Genomic DNA, 20,926 nt, shown 5'->3' on the forward strand with positions numbered 1-20,926 from the left:
CAAGCGCCTAAAATTATGCAAATTGTGGATGGTCCTAATATCTTGGGGTAGAGCATTCCAGAGGATTGGCGCAGCGCGGGAGAAGTCTTGGAGTTGGGAGTGGGAGGTACGGATTAGTGCAGAGGTTAGTTGAAAGTCATTTGCAGAGCGCAGCGGTCGGTTAGGCCGATAGACAGAAATGAGGGAGGAGATGTATGGGGGTGCCGCACTGTGGAGAGCTTTGTGGGTGAGAACAAGTACTTTGAATTGTATCCTGTAATGAATATGCAGCCAGTGTAATGACTGGCGAAGAGCGGATGCATCTGAGTAACGATTAGCCAGATGGACGACCCTGGCTGCTGCATTAAGGATAGACTGGAGAGGGGAAAGTCGAGTAAGGGGGAGGCCAATTAGTAGAGCATTACAGTAGTCCAGGCGGGAGTGGATCAGGGCGACAGTGAGGGCTTTTGTTGTTTCCATGGTGAGAAAAAGGCAGATTCTAGAGATGTTCTTTAGGTGTAAGCGGCACGAGCGGGCAAGAGATTGTATATGGGAGGTGAAGGAGAGATCGGAGTCAAACATAACACCCAGACAGCGTGCTTGCTGCCGGGGTGTTATTATGGTGCCACCCACGGAGAGGGAAATGTCAGATTTAGGGATATTAGTAGATGGCGGGAGCAGAAGAAGTTCAGTTTTGGAGAGGTTGAGTTTCAGATAGAGAGCGGACATGATGTTGGAGACTGCAGACAGACAGTCAGTGGCTTTCTGTAGTACAGCGGGGGTAAGGTCAGGGGATGACGTGTATAGTGGTGTGTCATCGGCATAAAGATGGTACTGAAAGCCAAATCTGCTGATAGTCTGTCCAATTGGGGCTGTGTAGAGGAAGAAGAGAAGGGGGCCAAGGACTGAGCCCTGGGGTACCCCGACAGCGAGAGGAAGAGGAGATGAAGTGGAGCCAGAGAACAGAACACTGAAGGAGCGGTCAGAAAGATAGGAGAACCAGGAGAGAGCAGTGTCCTTAATGCCTAGTGACTGGAGCCTAGAGTAGGAGAGGGTGGTCAACAGTGACGAAAGCTGCAGAAAGGTCGAGAAGAATGAGCAGAGAGTGGTCACCGTTACATTTTGCTGTCAGAAGGTCATTGGTCACTTTGATGAGTGCAGTTTCTGTCGAATGTAGGGGGCGGAAACCGGACTGTGAAGGGTCTAGGAGGGAGTGAGTGGAGAGGTAACGGGTAAGGCGGGAGTATATCAGTCGCTCCAAGAGTTTTGAGATGAAGGGGAGATTTGAGACTGGTCTGTAGTTGTTTGTAAAGCAAAAAAAGAATATCCAGCTCAACGAGACAGTGAAAAGTAAAAACTTGGTACTTTATTCACTTCATGTATGTACGGGACCAGCTGCTTCGAAAGCATCACCAAACCAGGGATTCAAGCTTCAGGAGGCTAATTTGCATATTCCAGGTGCCTTCTGGGAGAAGCGAAGTCTCCCTAAGCTAGAAGATCGTTGGGTACAGCCGGGACCAGCTGCTTCGAAAGCATCACCAAACCGAATTTTTGCCTGTAGGACATTATTGCAAGAGAGCTTGGCTGAGTAGATTACACAAGAAGGAAAACACACAGCAAGTCAGCAGGATCTAGGAGCAACATGGCAGATGTGACAACCTACATGGTGAGCTGCAGCATGTGCTACATGTTCACAGATCGACCAGAAGAAGAATCCAATTTCACCTGTCAGAAGTGTAGACTAGTGGCCCTTTTAGAAGAAAAGGTGCGGGGTCTGGAAGAAAGAATAGCAACTTTGAAACTCATCAAAGAGAATGAAGACTTTCTAGACAGAACAGAAGCATCTCTACTGGTCACAGAAGGTGCAAAAAGTGTCAGAGAACCTCCGAAAGCAGATGAGTGGAAGCATGTGACCAAAAGAAGCAAGAAGACCATGGAGAAATCACCAACCACACAACTGAAGAACCGATATCAAATCTTTGTAGAGGATGAAGATGGCACACCTAAGAATGAAGCAATACCAGCAAGCAAAAAAGAAAAGGGCACACAGCAACAAGTGACAGCAAAAAGTACAGCCAAGAAGCAACGAAGAGTGGTGGTGGTGGGAGACTCACTACTGAGAGGCACCGAAGCAGCCATCTGCAGACCGGACATAACTGCAAGAGAAGTATGCTGCCTTCCAGGTGCGATGATCAAGGATGTGACCGATAGGATACCAAAGCTCTTCAGCTCCAAGGACGTCCACCCATTTCTTCTGATACATGTTGGCACCAATGACACGGCAAGGAAGGACCTACCGACAATCTGCAAGGACTTTGAAGAGTTGGGGAAGAAAGTAAAGGAACTGGATGCACAGGTAGTTTTTTCTTCTATCCTTCCAGTAGACGGGCATGGCACCAGGAGATGGAACAGGATCCTTGATGCAAACAACTGGCTAAGACGATGGTGCAGACAACAAGGATTTGGATTCCTGGACCACGGTGTGAATTACTGGTATGATGGACTCCTCGCCAGAGACGGACTACACCTCAACAAACCTGGGAAACACACATTCGCCAGAAGACTCGCTACACTCATCAGGAGGGCGTTAAACTAGAAGAAGAGGGGACGGGAAGAAAAACATTAGACTCGAACAAAGACGACCCAGGAAAACATACTCAGAATGGAGGTAAGAACATTTCTAAAACAATCCACAGTGAGGAGATTGGAACAAAACAAAATCCTCTAAACTGCATGCTCGCAAACGCCAGAAGCCTGACAAACAAGATGGAAGAACTAGAAGCAGAAATATCTACAGGTAACTTTGACATAGTGGGAATAACCGAGACATGGTTAGATGAAAGCTATGACTGGGCAATTAACTTACAGGGTTACAGTCTGTTTAGAAAGGATCGTAAAAATCGGAGAGGAGGAGGGGTTTGTCTCTATGTAAAGTCTTGTCTAAAGTCCACTTTAAGGGAGGATATTAGCGAAGGGAATGAGGATGTCGAGTCCATATGGGTTGAAATTCATGGAGGGAGAAATGGTAACAAAATTCTCATTGGGGTCTGTTACAAACCCCCAAATATAACAGAAAGCATGGAAAGTCTACTTCTAAAGCAGATAGATGAAGCTGCAACCCATAATGAGGTCCTGGTTATGGGGGACTTTAACTACCCGGATATTAACTGGGAAACAGAAACCTGTGAAACCCATAAAGGCAACAGGTTTCTGCTAATAACCAAGAAAAATTATCTTTCACAATTGGTGCAGAATCCAACCAGAGGAGCAGCACTTTTAGACCTAATACTATCTAATAGACCTGACAGAATAACAAATCTGCAGGTGGTTGGGCATTTAGGAAATAGCGACCACAATATTGTGCAGTTTCACCTGTCTTTCACTAGGGGGACTTGTCAGGGAGTCACAAAAACACTGAACTTTAGGAAGGCAAAGTTTGACCAGCTTAGAGATGCCCTTAATCTGGTAGACTGGGACAATATCCTCAGAAATGAGAATACAGATAATAAATGGGAAATGTTTAAGAACATCCTAAATAGGCAGTGTAAGCGGTTTATACCTTGTGGGAATAAAAGGACTAGAAATAGGAAAAACCCAATGTGGCTAAACAAAGAAGTAAGACAGGCAATTAACAGTAAAAAGAAAGCATTTGCACTACTAAAGCAGGATGGCACCATTGAAGCTCTAAAAAACTATAGGGAGAAAAATACTTTATCTAAAAAACTAATTAAAGCTGCCAAAAAGGAAACAGAGAAGCACATTGCTAAGGAGAGTAAAACTAATCCCAAACTGTTCTTCAACTATATCAATAGTAAAAGAATAAAAACTGAAAATGTAGGCCCCTTAAAAAATAGTGAGGAAAGAATGGTTGTAGATGACGAGGAAAAAGCTAACATATTAAACACCTTCTTCTCCACGGTATTCACGGTGGAAAATGAAATGCTAGGTGAAATCCCAATAAACAATGAAAACCCTATATTAAGGGTCACCAATCTAACCCAAGAAGAGGTGCGAAACCGGCTAAATAAGATTAAAATAGATAAATCTCCGGGTCCGGATGGCATACACCCACGAGTACTAAGAGAACTAAGTAATGTAATAGATAAACCATTATTTCTTATTTTTAGTGACTCTATAGCGACAGGGTCTGTTCCGCAGGACTGGCGCATAGCAAATGTGGTGCCAATATTCAAAAAGGGCTCTAAAAGTGAACCTGGAAATTATAGGCCAGTAAGTCTAACCTCTATTGTTGGTAAAATATTTGAAGGGTTTCTGAGGGATGTTATTCTGGATTATCTCAATGAGAATAACTGTTTAACTCCATATCAGCATGGGTTTATGAGAAATCGCTCCTGTCAAACCAATCTAATCAGTTTTTATGAAGAGGTAAGCTATAGACTGGACCACGGTGAGTCATTGGACGTGGTATATCTCGATTTTTCCAAAGCGTTTGATACCGTGCCGCACAAGAGGTTGGTACACAAAATGAGAATGCTTGGTCTGGGGGAAAATGTGTGTAAATGGGTTAGTAACTGGCTTAGTGATAGAAAGCAGAGGGTGGTTATAAATGGTATAGTCTCTAACTGGGTCGCTGTGACCAGTGGGGTACCGCAGGGGTCAGTATTGGGACCTGTTCTCTTCAACATATTCATTAATGATCTGGTAGAAAGTTTACACAGTAAAATATCGATATTTGCAGATGATACAAAACTATGTAAAGCAGTTAATACAAGAGAAGATAGTATTCTGCTACAGATGGATCTGGATAAGTTGGAAACTTGGGCTGAAAGGTGGCAGATGAGGTTTAACAATGATAAATGTAAGGTTATACACATGGGAAGAGGGAATCAATATCACCATTACACACTGAACGGGAAACCACTGGGTAAATCTGACAGGGAGAAGGACTTGGGGATCCTAGTTAATGATAAACTTACCTGGAGCAGCCAGTGCCAGGCAGCAGCTGCCAAGGCAAACAGGATCATGGGGTGCATTAAAAGAGGTCTGGATACACATGATGAGAGCATTATACTGCCTCTGTACAAATCCCTAGTTAGACCGCACATGGAGTACTGTGTCCAGTTTTGGGCACCGGTGCTCAGGAAGGATATAATGGAACTAGAGAGAGTACAAAGGAGGGCAACAAAATTAATAAAGGGGATGGGAGAACTACAATACCCAGATAGATTAGCGAAATTAGGATTATTTAGTCTAGAAAAAAGACGACTGAGGGGCGATCTAATAACCATGTATAAGTATATAAGGGGACAATACAAATATCTCGCTGAGGATCTGTTTATACCAAGGAAGGTGACGGGCACAAGGGGGCATTCTTTGCGTCTGGAGGAGAGAAGGTTTTTCCACCAACATAGAAGAGGATTCTTTACTGTTAGGGCAGTGAGAATCTGGAATTGCTTGCCTGAGGAGGTGGTGATGGCGAACTCAGTCGAGGGGTTCAAGAGAGGCCTGGATGTCTTCCTGGAGCAGAACAATATTGTATCATACAATTATTAGGTTCTGTAGAAGGACGTAGATCTGGGTATTTATTATGATGGAATATAGGCTGAACTGGATGGACAAATGTCTTTTTTCGGCCTTACTAACTATGTTACTATGTAGAAGCAGAGGATAAAAACATCAGCACAATAAGGATAAGAACACTATCTATCTACGCGTTTCAGGTGGCAAAGCACCCTTAATCATGATATGATATCATGATTAAGGGTGCTTTGCCACCTGAAACGCGTAGATAGATAGTGTTCTTATCCTTATTGTGCTGATGTTTTTATCCTCTGCTTCTACATGAAGTGAATAAAGTACCAAGTTTTTACTTTTCACTGTCTCGTTGAGCTGGATATTCTTTTCTTTTTTTGCTTTTTGGATTCCCCACGCCTTGACACAGCGTTTCCGTGCTCCGAGTTGAACTGTTACTATGGTGAGCTGCATTTTCTTTTTCGTTACTATGTAGTTGTTTGTGCAGGATGGGTCGAGGGTGGGTTTCTTTAATAATGGAGTAATGATAGAGTGTTTGAAGGAGGAGGGGAAAATGCCAGAGGAGAGAGAGAGAATAAAGATTGCAGTTAGGTGAGTTGTGACGACTGGAGAGAGAGACTGGAGGAGATGTGAGGGAATGGGGTCGGTGGTGCATGTAGTCGGACGAGAAGAGGAGAGGAGCCTGGAGACTTCTTCTTCTGTGATGGGATCGAATGTGGTGAGTGAGCCAGGGGAAATGCAGGGAGGGATGGGAGCCACTGAACTTGGTGATTGGGAGCGGATTTCCTGACGGATATTGTCTATTTTCTCTATAAAGTGGGAGGCAAGGTCATCAGCACAAATATCTGTGATAGGGGCTTGTGCATTTGGCCTGAGGAGGGAGTGAAAGGTGTCAAAAAGTTTCTTGGGGTTATTGGATAGTGAGGAGATCAGGGTGGTGAAGTAGGTCTGTTTGGAGAGGTGAAGGGCAGAATTATAGGTCCTCAACATATATTTTAAGTGTATGAAGTCTTCTGGTGTGCGTGTTTTCCTCCATAAGCGTTCAGCACACCTAGAGCATCGCTGGAGAAATCGGGTTTGCGATGTGAGCCAGGGCTGTTTCACTCTGTGTTTGAAAATTCTGAGTGTGAAGGGAGCTACTTGGTCAAGGGTGCTTCTAAGAGTGTTATTGAAGTGATGTACAGCCAGATCAGGACAGGAAAAAGAAGAGATTGGGGACAATGATGAGTGCAGGGAGTCTGAAAGTGTATGAGGGTTGATGGCATGTAGATTTCTGACTGAATGGTAGGTAGGAGGGTGCTGGGGTGAGTGAGGATTTGTGAGTGTGAAGGAGAGAATGTTGTGGTCAAAGAGGGGAAGCGGTGAGTTATCTCGGTAGGGGATTGAGCAGACCCAGGCGAAAACCAGGTCCAGGGTGTTGCCGTCTTTGTGTGTTTCAGAGGTTGAGAGCTGTGAGAGGCCTAGAGAAGTGGTTAGTGATAGAAGCTGGGATGCAGATGTGGAAGTGAGGCTGTTTATGGGGATGTTGAAGTCTCCCAGGATAAGGGTAGGTAGTTCTGAGGACATGAAGTGCGGCAGCCAGGCAGAGAAACGACATCCTGCACCACAATAGAGTCTCCCTACTTACAGAATACAGTGCTAGAAATGGAGACAGTAAGGCGAGATGCAAATATAGAAGACATAGAAGCAGCTGCCGAGCTCTCTGAAAATGGTGGAGGCCCAGAAAGCAGGAGACGGATATAAGAAGATAACAAAGCGTTTTCAAGTTGCCCTTTCCTCAGTTCGAAATGTAATTAAGAAATAGCAGTTACCCGGAACAGTAGAGGTCAAGATAAGGTCTGGAAGACCAAGAAATATATTTCTAATATTAATGCGCCAGTAATGGGGAATCTCCACATACCTTCACTTGCAGAGCCGCACACCGACCAGATGGCTGCTGTGTGGGCACAGGACCTGTGATGAGGTCACAGGAGGGGAGGAGTCAGGGGTCACATGATCAGGGGCCTCGGTGTAATGTATGCATTACTCCACTGTGCTGGTTAGGCCTCTTTCACGCTTCTGTCGGTCGTCCTGAGTCAGAGTGCGGTGAACCCGACATATCGATGGACGTTGTAAAAATAGTGGAAAACGAGAGAGAGAGACTGACTTTTCCCCGGGTTCAAATATGCTTCCAGGTGTGCTCAGATGTAGAAACTGCATCTGTCACTGGATCTGTCTCCCCACAATGCACCTTCCAGGTCATCCCACCATCTCCATCACTCTCAGGCTGCCGTCACACTAGCAGTATTTGGTCAGTATTTTACATCAGTATTTGTAAGCCAAAACCAGGAGTGGGTGATAAATACAGAAGTGGTGCATATGTTTCTATTATACTTTTCCTCTATTTGTTCCACTCCTGGTTTTGGCTACAAATACTGATGTAAAATACTGACCAAATACTGATAGTGTGACGGCAGCCTCACTCCCTTCTTTTGAGGTCCACACCATCAGACTCTTCCGTCCCCTCTCCCTCGGAATAGCGGTCATTTACCGGCCCCCAGGCTCACCCACCCACTTCCTGGACCATTTCTCTGACTGGCTACCGCACTTCATGTCCTCAGAACTCTCAACCCTTATCCTAGGAGACTTCAATATCCCCATTAACAGCCCCACTTCCACATCTGCATCCCAGCTTCTATCACTAACCACTTCGCTCGGCCTCTCACAGCTCTCAACCTCTGAGACACACAAGGACCGTAACACCCTTGACCTGGTCTTTGTCCGGCTGTGTTCAATCTCCTACCTAAACAGCTCACCACTTCCCCTCTCTGACCACAACATTCTCTCCTTCATGCTCACAAATCCTCGCTCACCCCAGCACCCTCCTACCTACCAATCAGTCAGAAATCTACAAGCCATTAACCCTCATACACTTTCAGATTCCTTAGGCTGGGTTCACATTGCATTAGGGCAATCCGTTAAGCGCATAGCGCTAGCGGATTGCGCTAACGCAATGATTCTAGAGGGTCGGCGTTCACCCTCCCCGCTAGCACAGATCCCCGATCTACGCTAGCAAGGAACGGGCCTCGGACGCACCTCGGACGCTGCAAGCAGCGTCCGAGGTCCGTCACAAAAGAACGGCACATCGCTAGCGCGTGCCAAAAATGGCATGCGCTAGCGATGCGCTTCAGCTAAAAATAACATTGCTGTCAATGGGTGCGCTAACGGACCCGTTGCACGGCGTTAATTGCGACATTTTCGCCGTGCAACCTAGTCCGTTATCCTAATCACCACAAAAAATGCAGAAAAAATCCCATAAAAATATAAACTTTATTAATATGCAATAAAAAAGTGTACCAGAACAGATACAGAGGACACAAATATGGAGACAAAGGAACTCAAGTGATAATACATAGAACAAATGGCCCAAGATCCCACCCATAGACAAAGCATACCATACTCCAATAATGAAGGATATCCATCCATAAATATGGGCAGAGTATGTGTATACATACAATTATAATGCTGGTACCATGACCCGATATCCAACTAGGCAACAACAATGTAGCAGGGCAGAGTGACACATATTACCTGGTATGCCTGGCAACGGGGGACCCAGAGCCCACCCCGACGCGCGTTTCGGAGCCACAGACCGGCTCCTTCCTCAGGGGGCGCGGCATTTTCGCCGTGCAACCTAGTCCGTTAGCGTTAACCCATTAACGCAATGTGAACCTAGCCTTACACTCATCACTGTCCCCTATCTCCTCTTTTTCCTGTCCTGATCTGGCTGTACATCACTACAATGACACTCTTAGAAGCACCCTAGACCAAGTAGCTCCCCTCACCCTCAGAACCTCCAAACACAGAGTAAAACAGCCCTGGCTCACATCACAAACCTGATTTCTCCAGCGATGCTCTAGGAGTGCTGAACACCAGAAGACTTCATACACTTCAAATTTATGTTAAAAACCTATAACTCTGCCCTTCACATCGCCAAACAGACCTACTTCACCACTTTGATCTCCTCACTATCCAACAACCCCAAGAAACTTTTTGACACCTTTCACTCCCTCCTCAGGCAAAAAGCTCAAGCCCCTATCACAGACATATGTGCTGATGACCTGGCCTCCCACTTTATAGAGAAAATAGACAATATCCATCAGGAAATCCGTTCCAAGACACCAAGTGCAATGACTCCCATCCCTCCCTGCATTTCCCCTGGCTCACTCTCCGCATTTGATCCCATCACAGAAGAAGAAGTCTCCAGGCTCCTCTCTTCTTCTCGTCCGACCACATGCTCTACCAAACCCATTCCCTCTCATCTCCTCCAGTCTCTCTCTCCAGTCGTCACTACTCACCTAACTACAATCTTTAATCTCTCACTCTCCTCTGGCATTTTCCCGTCCTCCTTCAAACACTCTATCATTACTTCATCACTAAAGAAACCCACCCTTGACCCATCCTGCACAAACAACTACAGACCGGTCTCCAATCTCCCCTTCATCTCTAAACTCTTGGAGCGCCTAGTCTACTCCCGCCTTACCCGTTACCTTTCCATTCACTCCCTCCTAGACCCTTCACAGTCCAGCTTCCGCCCCCTACACTCGACAGAAACTGCACTCATCAAAGTGACCAACGACCTCCTGACAGCAAAATGTAATGGTGACCACTCTCTGCTCATTCGTCTCGATCTTTCTGCAGCTTTCGACACTGTTGACCACCCTCTCTTACTCTCTAGGCTCCAGTCACTTGGCATTAAGGAAACTGCTCTCTCCTGGTTCTCCTCCTATCATTCTGACCGTTCCTTCGGTGTTCTGTTCTCTGGCTCCACTTCATCTTCTCTTCCTCTCAGTCGGGGTACCTCAGGGCTCAGTCCTTGGCCCCCTTCTCTTCTCCCTCTACACAGCCCCAATTGGACAGACCATCAGCAGATTTGGCTTTCAGTACCATCTTTATGCCGACAACACACAACTATATACATCCTCCCCTGACCTTACCCCCGCTGTACTACAGAACGCCACTGACTGTCTGTCTGCAGTCTCCAACATCATGTCCGCTCTCTATCTGAAACGCAACCTCTCCAAAACTGAACTTCTTCTGCTCCCACCATCTACTAACCTCCCTAAACCTGACGTTTCCCTCTCCATGGGTGGCACCATAATAACACCACGGCAGCAGGTGCGCAATCTGGGTGTTATGTTTGATTCCGATCTCTCCTTCACATCCCATATACAATCTCTTGCCCGCTCATGCCGCTTACACCTAAAGAACGTCTCTAGAATCCGCCCTTTTCTCACCATAGAAACAACACAAACCCTCACTGTCGCCCTAATGCACTCCCGCCTGGACTACTGCAACGCTCTATTAATTGGCCTCCCCCTCACTCGACTTTCCCCTCTCCATTCAATCCTTAATGCAGCAGCCAGGGTCGTCTATCTAGCTAATCGTTACTCGGACGCGTCCACTCTTCGCCAAACATTACACTGGCTGTCCATTCATTACAGGATACAATTCAAAGTACTTGTTCTCACCCACAAAGCTCTTCACAGTGCAGCACCCCCTTACATCTCCTCCCTCATTTCTGTCTATCGGCCTAACCGACCTCTTCGCTCTGCAAATGACCTTCGACTAACCTCTGCACTAATCCGTACCTCCCACTCCCGACTACAAGACTTCTCCCGTGCTGCGCCAATCCTCTGGAATGCTCAACCCCAAGAAATTAGGACCATCCACAATTTGCATAGTTTTAGGCGCTTCCTCAAAACACATTTGTTCAGAGCGGCCTACCATGTTCCCTGTTATGACCTGGTGGTTAGGACAATAATGGACCTGGTGGTTAAGAGCACACGGAAAGACCTGATAGTTACAATAATACAGGACAAGCTCTGGGAAGTGGGAACTCTGCTGACCGCAATCCCTAATCCTATCACACACACTAGAAATAGCCGTGGATTGCTCCTAACGCTCCCTATGCAACTCGTCACAGCCTCAGAACTAGCTAGCCCTAAAGATAGAAAAATAAAGCCTACCTTGCCTCAGAGAAATTCCCCAAAGGAAAAGGCAGCCCCCCACATATAATGACTGTGAGTTAAGATGAAAATCACAAACACAGAGATGAAATATATTTTAGCAAAGAGAGGCCAGACTTACTGAACAGACAGAGGATAGGAAAGGTAACTTTGCGGTCAGCACAAAAACTACAAAAAAAAACACGCAGAGTGCGCAAAAAGACCCTCCGCACGACTCATGGTGCGGAGGCGCCACTCTGCATCCCAGAGCTTCCAGCAAGCAAGACAAAAAAAATCAAAATAGCAAGCTGGACAGAAAAATAGCAAACAAGTGAAAAACAAGCAGGAACTTAGCTTCTGCTGGAGTAGACAGGTCACCAGAACGATCCAGGAGCGAACTAGAAAAATACTAGAACATTGACAGGTGGCATGGAGCAATGATCTAAGTGGAGTTAAATAGAGCAGCCAGCCAACGAGTTAACCTCGTCACCTGTGGAAGGAAACTCAGAAGCAGCAGCTCCACTCACAGCCACCAAAGGAAGTCCATGGACAGAACTAGCCGAAGTACCATTCATGACCACAGGAGGGAGCTTGACAACAGAATTCCCAACAGTACCTCCCCTTGAGGAGGGGTCACCGAACCCTCACCAGAGCCCCCAGGCCGACCAGGATGAGCCAAATGAAAGGCAGCATGAACATCAGAGGCAAAAACCCAGGAATTATCTTCCTGACCATAACCCTTCCACTTGACCAGGTACTGGAGTTTCCGTCTCGAAATACGAGAATCCAAAATCTTCTCCACCACATACTCCAACTCCCCCTCAACCAACACCGGGGCAGGAGGATCAACGGATGGAACCATAGGCGCCACGTATCTCCGCAGTAACGACCTATGGAACACATTATGGTTGGCAAAAGAAGCTGGAAGGGCCAAACGAAATGACACAGGATTAAGAACCTCAGAAATCTTATACGGACCAATGAAACGAGGCTTAAACTTAGGAGAGGAAACCTTCATAGGAACATAATGAGACGACAACCAAACCAAATCCCCAACACGAAGTCGGGGACCCAACATCATAATTGCGTTCAGCAGGCGAAAACTTTCTAGAAAAGAAAGCACATGGTTTCATCACCGAGCCATCAGAACTTCTTTGCGACAAAACAGCCCCTGCTCCAATCTCAGAAGCATCAACCTCAACCTGAAACGGGAGCGAAACATCTGGCTGGCACAACACAGGGGCAGAAGAAAAACGACGCTTCAACTCCTGAAAAGCTTCCACAGCCGCAGAAGACCAATTGACCACATCAGCACCCTTCTTGGTCAAATCAGTTAACGGTTTAGCAACACTAGAAAAATTAGCGATGAAGCGATGATAAAAATTAGCAAAGCCTAGGAACTTTTGCAAGCTCTTCACAGATGTCGGCTGAGTCCAATCATAAATGGCCTGGACTTTAACAGGGTCCATCTCGATAGTAGAAGGGGAAAAAATGAAACCCAAAAATGAAACCTTCTTAACTCCAAAGAGACACTTTGACCCCTTCACAAACAAGGAATTCGCACGAAGGACCTGGAACACCATTCTGACCTGCTTCACATGAGACTCCCAATCATCCGAAAAGACCAAAATATCATCCAAATATACAATCAGGAATTTATCCAGGTACTCTCGGAAGATGTCATGCATAAAGGACTGAAATACTGATGGAGCATTGGAAAGCCCGAATGGCATAACCAGGTACTCAAAATGGCCCTCGGGCGTATTAAATGCTGTTTTCCATTCATCGCCCTGTTTAATACACACAAGATTATACGCCCCTCGAAGATCTATCTTGGTGAACCAACTAGCCCCTTTAATACGAGCAAACAAATCAGACAACAGCGGCAAAGGATACTGAAATTTGACTGTAATTTTATTAAGAAGGCGGTAATCAATACAAGGTCTCAAAGAACCATCCTTCTTGGCCACAAAAAAGAACCCTGCTCCCAACGGTGATGACGACGGGCGAATATGACCTTTCTCCAAGGATTCCTTTATATAACTCCGCATAGCGGCGAGTTCTGGCACAGATAAATTGAACAGTCGGCCCTTAGGAAACTTACTACCAGGAATCAAATTAATTGCACAATCGCACTCCCTATGAGGAGGTAGGGCACTGGACTTAGGCTCATCAAACACATCCCGGTAATCCGACAAAAGCTCCGGAACTTCAGAAAGAGTGGAAGACTAAATTGACAAAAATGGAACATCACCATCTACCCCCTGACAACCCCAACTGGACACAGACATAGATTTCCAATCCAATTCTGGATTATGGACCTGTAGCCATGGCAACCCCAAAACGACCACATCATGCAGATTATGCAACACCAAAAAGCTCCAAGAAAAAACCACAGCGCCTAGCAAACTCCAAGTCCATCAAATTCAGGGCAGCGCCTGAATCCACAAATGCCATAACAGAATAGGATGACAAAGAGCAAATCAGAGTAATGGACAAAAGAAATTTCGACTGTACCGTACCAATGGTGGCAGACCTAGCGAACCGCTTAGTGCGCTTAGGACAATCGGAGATAGCATGAGTGGAATCACCACAGTAAAAACACAGCCCATTCCGACGTCTGTATTCTTGTCGTTCAGCTCTGGTCAAAGTCCTATCACATTGCATAGGCTCAGGACTATGCTCAGATAATACCGCCAAATGGTGCACAGCCTTACGCTCACGCAAGCGTCGATCGATCTGAATGGCCAAAGACATAGACTCATTCAGACCAGCAGGCATGGGAAATCCCACCATGACATCCTTAAGGGCTTCAGAGAGACCCTTTCTGAAAATTGCTGCCAGGGCACACTCATTCCACTGAGTGAGCAGAGACCACTTTCTAAACTACTGACAATATATCTCTACCTCATCCTGACCCTGACACAGAGCCAGCAAGATTTTCTCTGCCTGATCCACTGAATTTGGTTCATCATAAACCAATCCAAGTGCCAGAAAAAACGCATCTACATCACGCAATGCAGGATCTCCTGGCGCAAGGGAAAATGCCCAGTCTTGAGGGTCGCCACGTAACAAAGAAATAATGATTTTCACTTGTTGAACAGGGTCACCTGAGGAGCGAGGTTTCAAAGCAAGAAACAATTTACAATTATTTTTGAAATTCAGAAACTTAGATCTATCCCCAAAAAACAAATCAGGAATTGGAATCCTAGGCTCAGACATCGGATTCTGAACCACAGAATCTTGAATGTTCTGTACCCTTGCCGTGAGATTATCCATCCAAGAGGACAGACCTTGAATGTCCATATCTACACCTGTGTCCTCAACCACCCAGAGGTAAAGGGGAAAAGAGAGACAAAACACACTGCAAAAGAAAAAAAAATGGTCTCAGAACTTCTCTTATCCCTCTATTGAGATGCATTAATACTTTGGGCCACCTGTACTGTTATGACCTGGTGGTTAGGACAATAATGGACCTGGTGGTTAAGAGCACACGGAAAGACCTGATAGTTACAATAATACAGGACAAGCTCTGGGAAGTGGGAACTCTGCTGACCGCAATCCCTAATCCTATCACACACACTAGAAATAGCCGTGGATTGCTCCTAACGCTCCCTATGCAACTCGTCACAGCCTCAGAACTAGCTAGCCCTAAAGATAGAAAAATAAAGCCTACCTTGCCTCAGAGAAATTCCCCAAAGGAAAAGGCAGCCCCTCACATATAATGACTGTGAGTTAAGATGAAAATCACAAACACAGAGATGAAATAGATTTTAGCAAAGAGAGGCCCGACTTACTGAACAGACAGAGGATAGGAAAGGTAACTTTGCGGTCAGCACAAAAACTACAAAAAAAAACACGCAGAGTGCGCAAAAAGACCCTACGCACCGACTCACGGTGTGGAGGCGCCACTCTGCATCCCAGAGCTTCCAGCAAGCAAGACAAAAAAAATCAAAATAGCAAGCTGGACAGAAAAATAGCAAACAAGTGAAAAACAAGCAGGAACTTAGCTTTTGCTGGAGTAGACAGGTCACCAGAACGATCCAGGAGCGAACTAGACCAATACTAGAACATTGACAGGTGGCATGGAGCAATGATCTAAGTGGAGTTAAATAGAGCAGCCAGCCAACGAGTTAACCTCATCACCTGTGGAAGGAAACTCAGAAGCAGCAGCTCCACTCACAGCCACCAAAGGAAGTCCATGGCTAGAACTAGCCGAAGTACCATTTATGACCACAGGAGGGAGCTTGACAACAGAATTCACAACAGTTCCCTAATCAGTTATTTTGTTTGTGTGTAGCCCATTCACTACTTCCATCTATCCCCCACTCCCTGAAGATGGCTGGACCATCATTGTTAATACATCATTGTAAATACACACCTGTACTTTGTATTTCCCCACCTTATTGTAGATTGTAAGCTCTCACGAGCAGGGTCGGCTTGTGTTGCTTTAATTATTGTATTATTAACATTGTTACTTATGACTGTTGTGTTTGAAGCTGTTAAACTGTAAAGCGCTGCAGAATATGTTGGCGCTATATAAATAAAGATTATTATTATTATTATATTAGTGTTAATTAGACTTCCCACTGTTCCTAATCCCCCAAAATACCTTCTAACACTCCCCTCTTACTTCTAACCTGTGTTGAAGTTCTTTTCCCAAACCATAGTTCTATTCCCTTTTCCATGTTAATGAGATGTGATTGACACTGGGATATCTAGAAGAGATTTTCCAGTTAGACATGTTAAAAGTCCATATAATAGTCATAAACACTCTATCTCGTAATAGAGATTTAGACTGAAATTGGATGATTTGGAATGGAGTAGATGGTCACCACCACATTATGGGTGTCAGGTCTGAGCATTCCTACATGAACAGTTTCCTGGAAAGTGGATTGGTCATCATGGCCCAGTTCAGTGGCCACCAAGGTCTCTCAATCTGACCGCCTTAGACTTATCTTTGGGGTCATCTGAAGGCAATTATCTATGCTGTGAAGATTTGAGATGGGCATCGGAAACAATGGATAATGGAAGCCTGTGCTAGCATTTCTTCTGCCATGTTGCTATTAGTGTGTCAAGAGTGGGAGAAGAGTGTTACATTGACAATCCAACACAATGGGCAGCACTTTGGACACATTTTAGAAGTGGTCATACACGTGTAAATAACTCATGAAAGAATAAAGTTATGTTAAAACCAAGCACACCATTGTTTTTCTTATGAAATTCTCAATAAGTTTGATGCGTCACATGACCCTCTTCCCATTTAAAAAATTAAAGTTGAATCCAAAATGGCTGACTTCAGAATGGCCACGATGGTCACCACCCATCTTGAAAAGTTTTCTCCCTTCCATATACTAATGTGTCACAAACAGGAAGTTGATATCACGAACCATTCCCATTTTATTTAGGTGTATCCATATAAATGGCCCACCCTGTATATTCCAGTATAACACATCTGTTGGATTACATTCTCATGTTCCTGTCCTATTATTGTGTATATAGTCTCCTTGTAACTGTGTAAGTCTAGTCTTAGGTCCTGTGGTAGCATGTAATATTATGTTAGTGTCGTGTATAAAGTGTAGCTCAATACTGCAATTTACACTATAGCCCATGCAAATGTTTCCGGTAATATCTACTGAATCGTCCAGTGTGTCTTTATCTATGTTTTGTAGACTAGATCCTCTTCGTTTCCTGAACGTAGAGTTCTTTTGAAAGGTTCATTCATTTCACTAGTATTCATTCCATCATGTCTTCTGCGTAGATCACAGTTAAAATAGTACAAAGTAGCAGAAATGTGATTCCCATGAGATAGTAGCTTTTCCTGGGAAATGTCTTCTTCTCCTGAAGGATTGGTGTTGAATCCCTTCCATCAACGACATGAGGTTTAATATTCCAGCTCTAATTGGAATCCATTTCTTCCTAAAAGAAATGCAGTATCATTATTTTGTAACATACAATTTGCATTGGTCCCAATGGTTTTGATTATCTCAAAGGGACCTTCCCAGCTACTTTCCCATGGTCCACTCTTCCTGAAAGTTTTAATCATCACTAGAGGCCCTTTCTTGAATTTGGATTCACATGGTAGCTCCATTCTCTGCATTCTTGATGCAGCATGTGGAAGAATAGTTTTCAAGTTTTTCTGCACCAATTGGAACCATTTGGACCTTGCAACAGCATCTCTTTGAGGTGTGAGCAAAAATGGTTCATGTGGAAAACTCAATGGCATTTTTCTCCCTGTCATTAGCTCAAAGGGAGTAAATTGAGTTGTGGAAGAAGTTGTTCCTCTCATACTCAACAGTACAAAAGGTACTGCATCAACCCAAGTATTGCCTTTGTCCAATAACATCTTGGCAATTCTGTATTTTATTGTTCTATTCATCCTTTCCACAATACCAGCAGACTGTGGATGGTAAGGTAAATGGAATTGTTGTTGTACCCCTAGACTAGTACAAACCGCTTGCATGATCTTTCCTGTAAAGTGATTTTCTCGATCAGAGGAGATCATTCTTGGGATCTTCAAATACAAAATACATGATTAACTAATGCTCTAGCTGAAGACAAAGCATCATCCTTCCTGACAGGCAAAATTTCCACTCATTTAGAAAAAAACATCTACCACAACCAGTGCATACCTGAGACCATTTTTACCTGAAGGTAACGGTCCAATGTAGTCGATTTGTAACGTACACCATGGACCATCTGCAGGTGCAGTTCGGAGTAGTGGCAGTTTCTGCCCTTTTAGTCTTGGATTAATTTGGGCACAAATGAGACATGATTGAACAATACTTTGTACAGTCTCTTCCCAATAAAATTTCTCTCTGAGAAAGCCTAACAATTTCTGTTGGCCCAAATAACCCAAACTTTCATGATTATATCTTGTCAACTCATCCTGTAGATGTTTTGGCACAACAGAACGCAACTTCCCATTTAAGTCATCATGACACAAAACCCGGTTTTCACAAACAAAGGGAGGTTTCGGATCAACCAGGGAAGCAACAAGAGATGTGTCTTTTTCTTGTTCTTCCGCAAAAGAAGGGATATGAGTGTCTGTTCTTTGAACTGCTGAAACCTCAAGCCTTTCAACCATTTCTTCTCCTGTCAGGGTTGCCTCTTTGGCTAACACATCTGTGGTTGCATTTCCAACAGATAACTCATCATCAGTTTTTATGGGCAGAGACTTTGACAATAGCAAAACCATTAGGGTTTTTTGATGCTATCGCAAAAATTGTTTTCAGCATGTCACTATATGCAAGAGTTTTATTAGAAGAATCTACGTAGCCTCTTTTTTCCCAAACTGGTAAATAATCTGTCAGTGATCTAACAACATGGGAGACATCACTGTAGATTACAATGGGACACTGATCACCAGCTTTGTTCAGCTGTTGTACCATTTTTACAGCTTCTAGCTCTGCCCTTTGAGCTGAAAAATGACTCAGTAATTTGTGATTCAGAACCTGACTTCTTTGGGGATAAAAAATGGCATATCCTGAATAATTGTGCCCATCTGAATAGAATCTGGAACCATCTGCAAACATTGGTTCATCTGTTACCACTGCCTTCCGTCAGAAAAGCAATGAACTAGGATCCTGAAAAGACTGTAAACAATCATGAGTTTGTCCTTCATATTGCATTAACTGACGAAGAACATATTTGGCTTTATAATCTACCTCAATTTGTTTGGGAGACAATGACAATAATCAATGAGCATATCTCTGATGTGACACACCTGGGATATACAGTACAGACCAAATGTTTGGACACACCTTCTCATTTAAAGATTTATCTGTATTTTCATGACTATGAAAATTGTACATTTACACTGACGGCATCAAAACTATGAATTAAAACATGCGGAATTATATACTTAACAAAAAAGTGTGAAACAACTGAAAATATGTCTTATATTCTAGGTTCTTCAAAGTAGCCACCTTTTGCTTTGATGACTGCTTTGCACAGTCTTGGCATTCTCTTGATGAGCTTCAAAGGTAGTCACCGGAAATGGTTTTCACTTCACAGGTGTGCCCTGTCAGGTTTAATAAGTGGGATTTCTTGCCTTATAAATGGGGTTGGGACCATCAGTTGTGTTGAGCAGAAGTCTGGTGGATACACCGCTGATAGTCCTACTGAATAGACTGTTAGAATTTGTATTATGGGAAGAAAAAAGCAGCTAAGTAAAGAAAAACGAGTGGCCATTATTACTAAAGAAATGAAGGTCAGTCAGTCCGAAAAATTGGGAAAACTTTGAAAGTGTCCCCAAGTGCAGTTGCAAAAACCATCAAGCGCTACAAAGAAACTGGTTCACATGAGGACCGCCCCAGCAAAGGAAGACCAAGAGTCACCTCTGCTTCTGAGGATAGGTTTATCCGAGTCACCAGCCTCAGAAATCGCAGGTTAACAGCAGCTCAGATTAGAGACCAGGTCAATGCCACACAGAGTTCTAGCAGAGTTCTTCCTTTCCTGGGGTGGGCCTCATGTGTGCCAGTTTTTTTTTGTCTGTACTGTATTGCAACAGGCCTCGAAAATCTGGATAATACCTTTGCCAACACCTGATGGAAAACACTAGGCAACAAATGTGCTCCTTGAGGTAACCTGCAAAACAGTTATTGCTCATCCAAGAAAGTAAATACAAACTTGTACTGACAACTCTTTTCAAGAGGTATACTGAAAAAACATTACTGATGTCCAGTACAGAGAAGTGTTTTGCCTTTGCATTCAGCATTGCCATCATGTCATGAGAATCTGCAACAGTGGGTGCTACATTGGGAGTATGTTTGTTAAACATCCGCAAATCCAATATCATTTGATAAGAACCATCAGATTTCAAGACACACCACAAAGGATTGTTACTGACAGAATTAGCCTTTCGGATGACACCTTGATCTAACAATTCCTGTATGATCTTTGACATAGGCTCAATTAATTCTGGAGGTAATTTATACTGACGCTGTGGAGGAGGATCTCGCCCTTCCACATTTACAACATCCTTCATTGTACCAACTTCATTCTTGAACTGAGCCCAAAGGGAAGGAAAAAGCTGTACAAATTCTGTCAATACCTCGTCACTACCAGATTCAGGCCACAAATGATCTGTTGACACAACATCATTTAAGCAAATACTTCCAACATGGCTATAATCACTAGGGTCAATGACTACAGGTTTACAACTATTAGAATCTTTCCAGATCACTTGATTTCCTAGATCGACTACCCATCCAAATTTCTGCATAAAATCTGTGCCAAGTACCGTATATACTCAAGTATAAGCCGACCCGAGTATAAGCCGACCCCCCTAATTTTGCCACAAAAAACTGGGAAAACTTATTGACTCGAGTATAAGCCTAGGGTGGAAAATGCAGCAGCTACCGGTGAATTTCAAAAATAAAAATAGATGATCCATACCGTTCATTATTGCCCCATAGATGTACCATAGAAAGGTGTGCCATATAGTGCTCTGCACCGTTCATTAT

The 20,926-nt window shown here is 44.3% G+C and overlaps 1 protein-coding gene across 1 annotated transcript in view; it reads right to left on the reverse strand.

Annotated features, from left to right (window-relative positions):
• The window catches only part of LOC138663218 (oocyte zinc finger protein XlCOF8.4-like), a 57,354-nt gene extending 49,931 nt beyond the window's left edge, over positions 1 to 7,423 (reverse strand). The window contains exon 1 of the mRNA XM_069749380.1: positions 7,373 to 7,423. The gene's annotated coding sequence lies outside the window, so the exon portion shown is untranslated. The remainder of the gene's footprint in view (positions 1 to 7,372) is intronic.
• Between the last annotated feature and the right edge of the window lie 13,503 nt (positions 7,424 to 20,926).

This window comes from Ranitomeya imitator, chromosome 2 (assembly GCF_032444005.1).
Source record: "Ranitomeya imitator isolate aRanImi1 chromosome 2, aRanImi1.pri, whole genome shotgun sequence".
Taxonomy (NCBI): domain Eukaryota; kingdom Metazoa; phylum Chordata; class Amphibia; order Anura; family Dendrobatidae; genus Ranitomeya; species Ranitomeya imitator.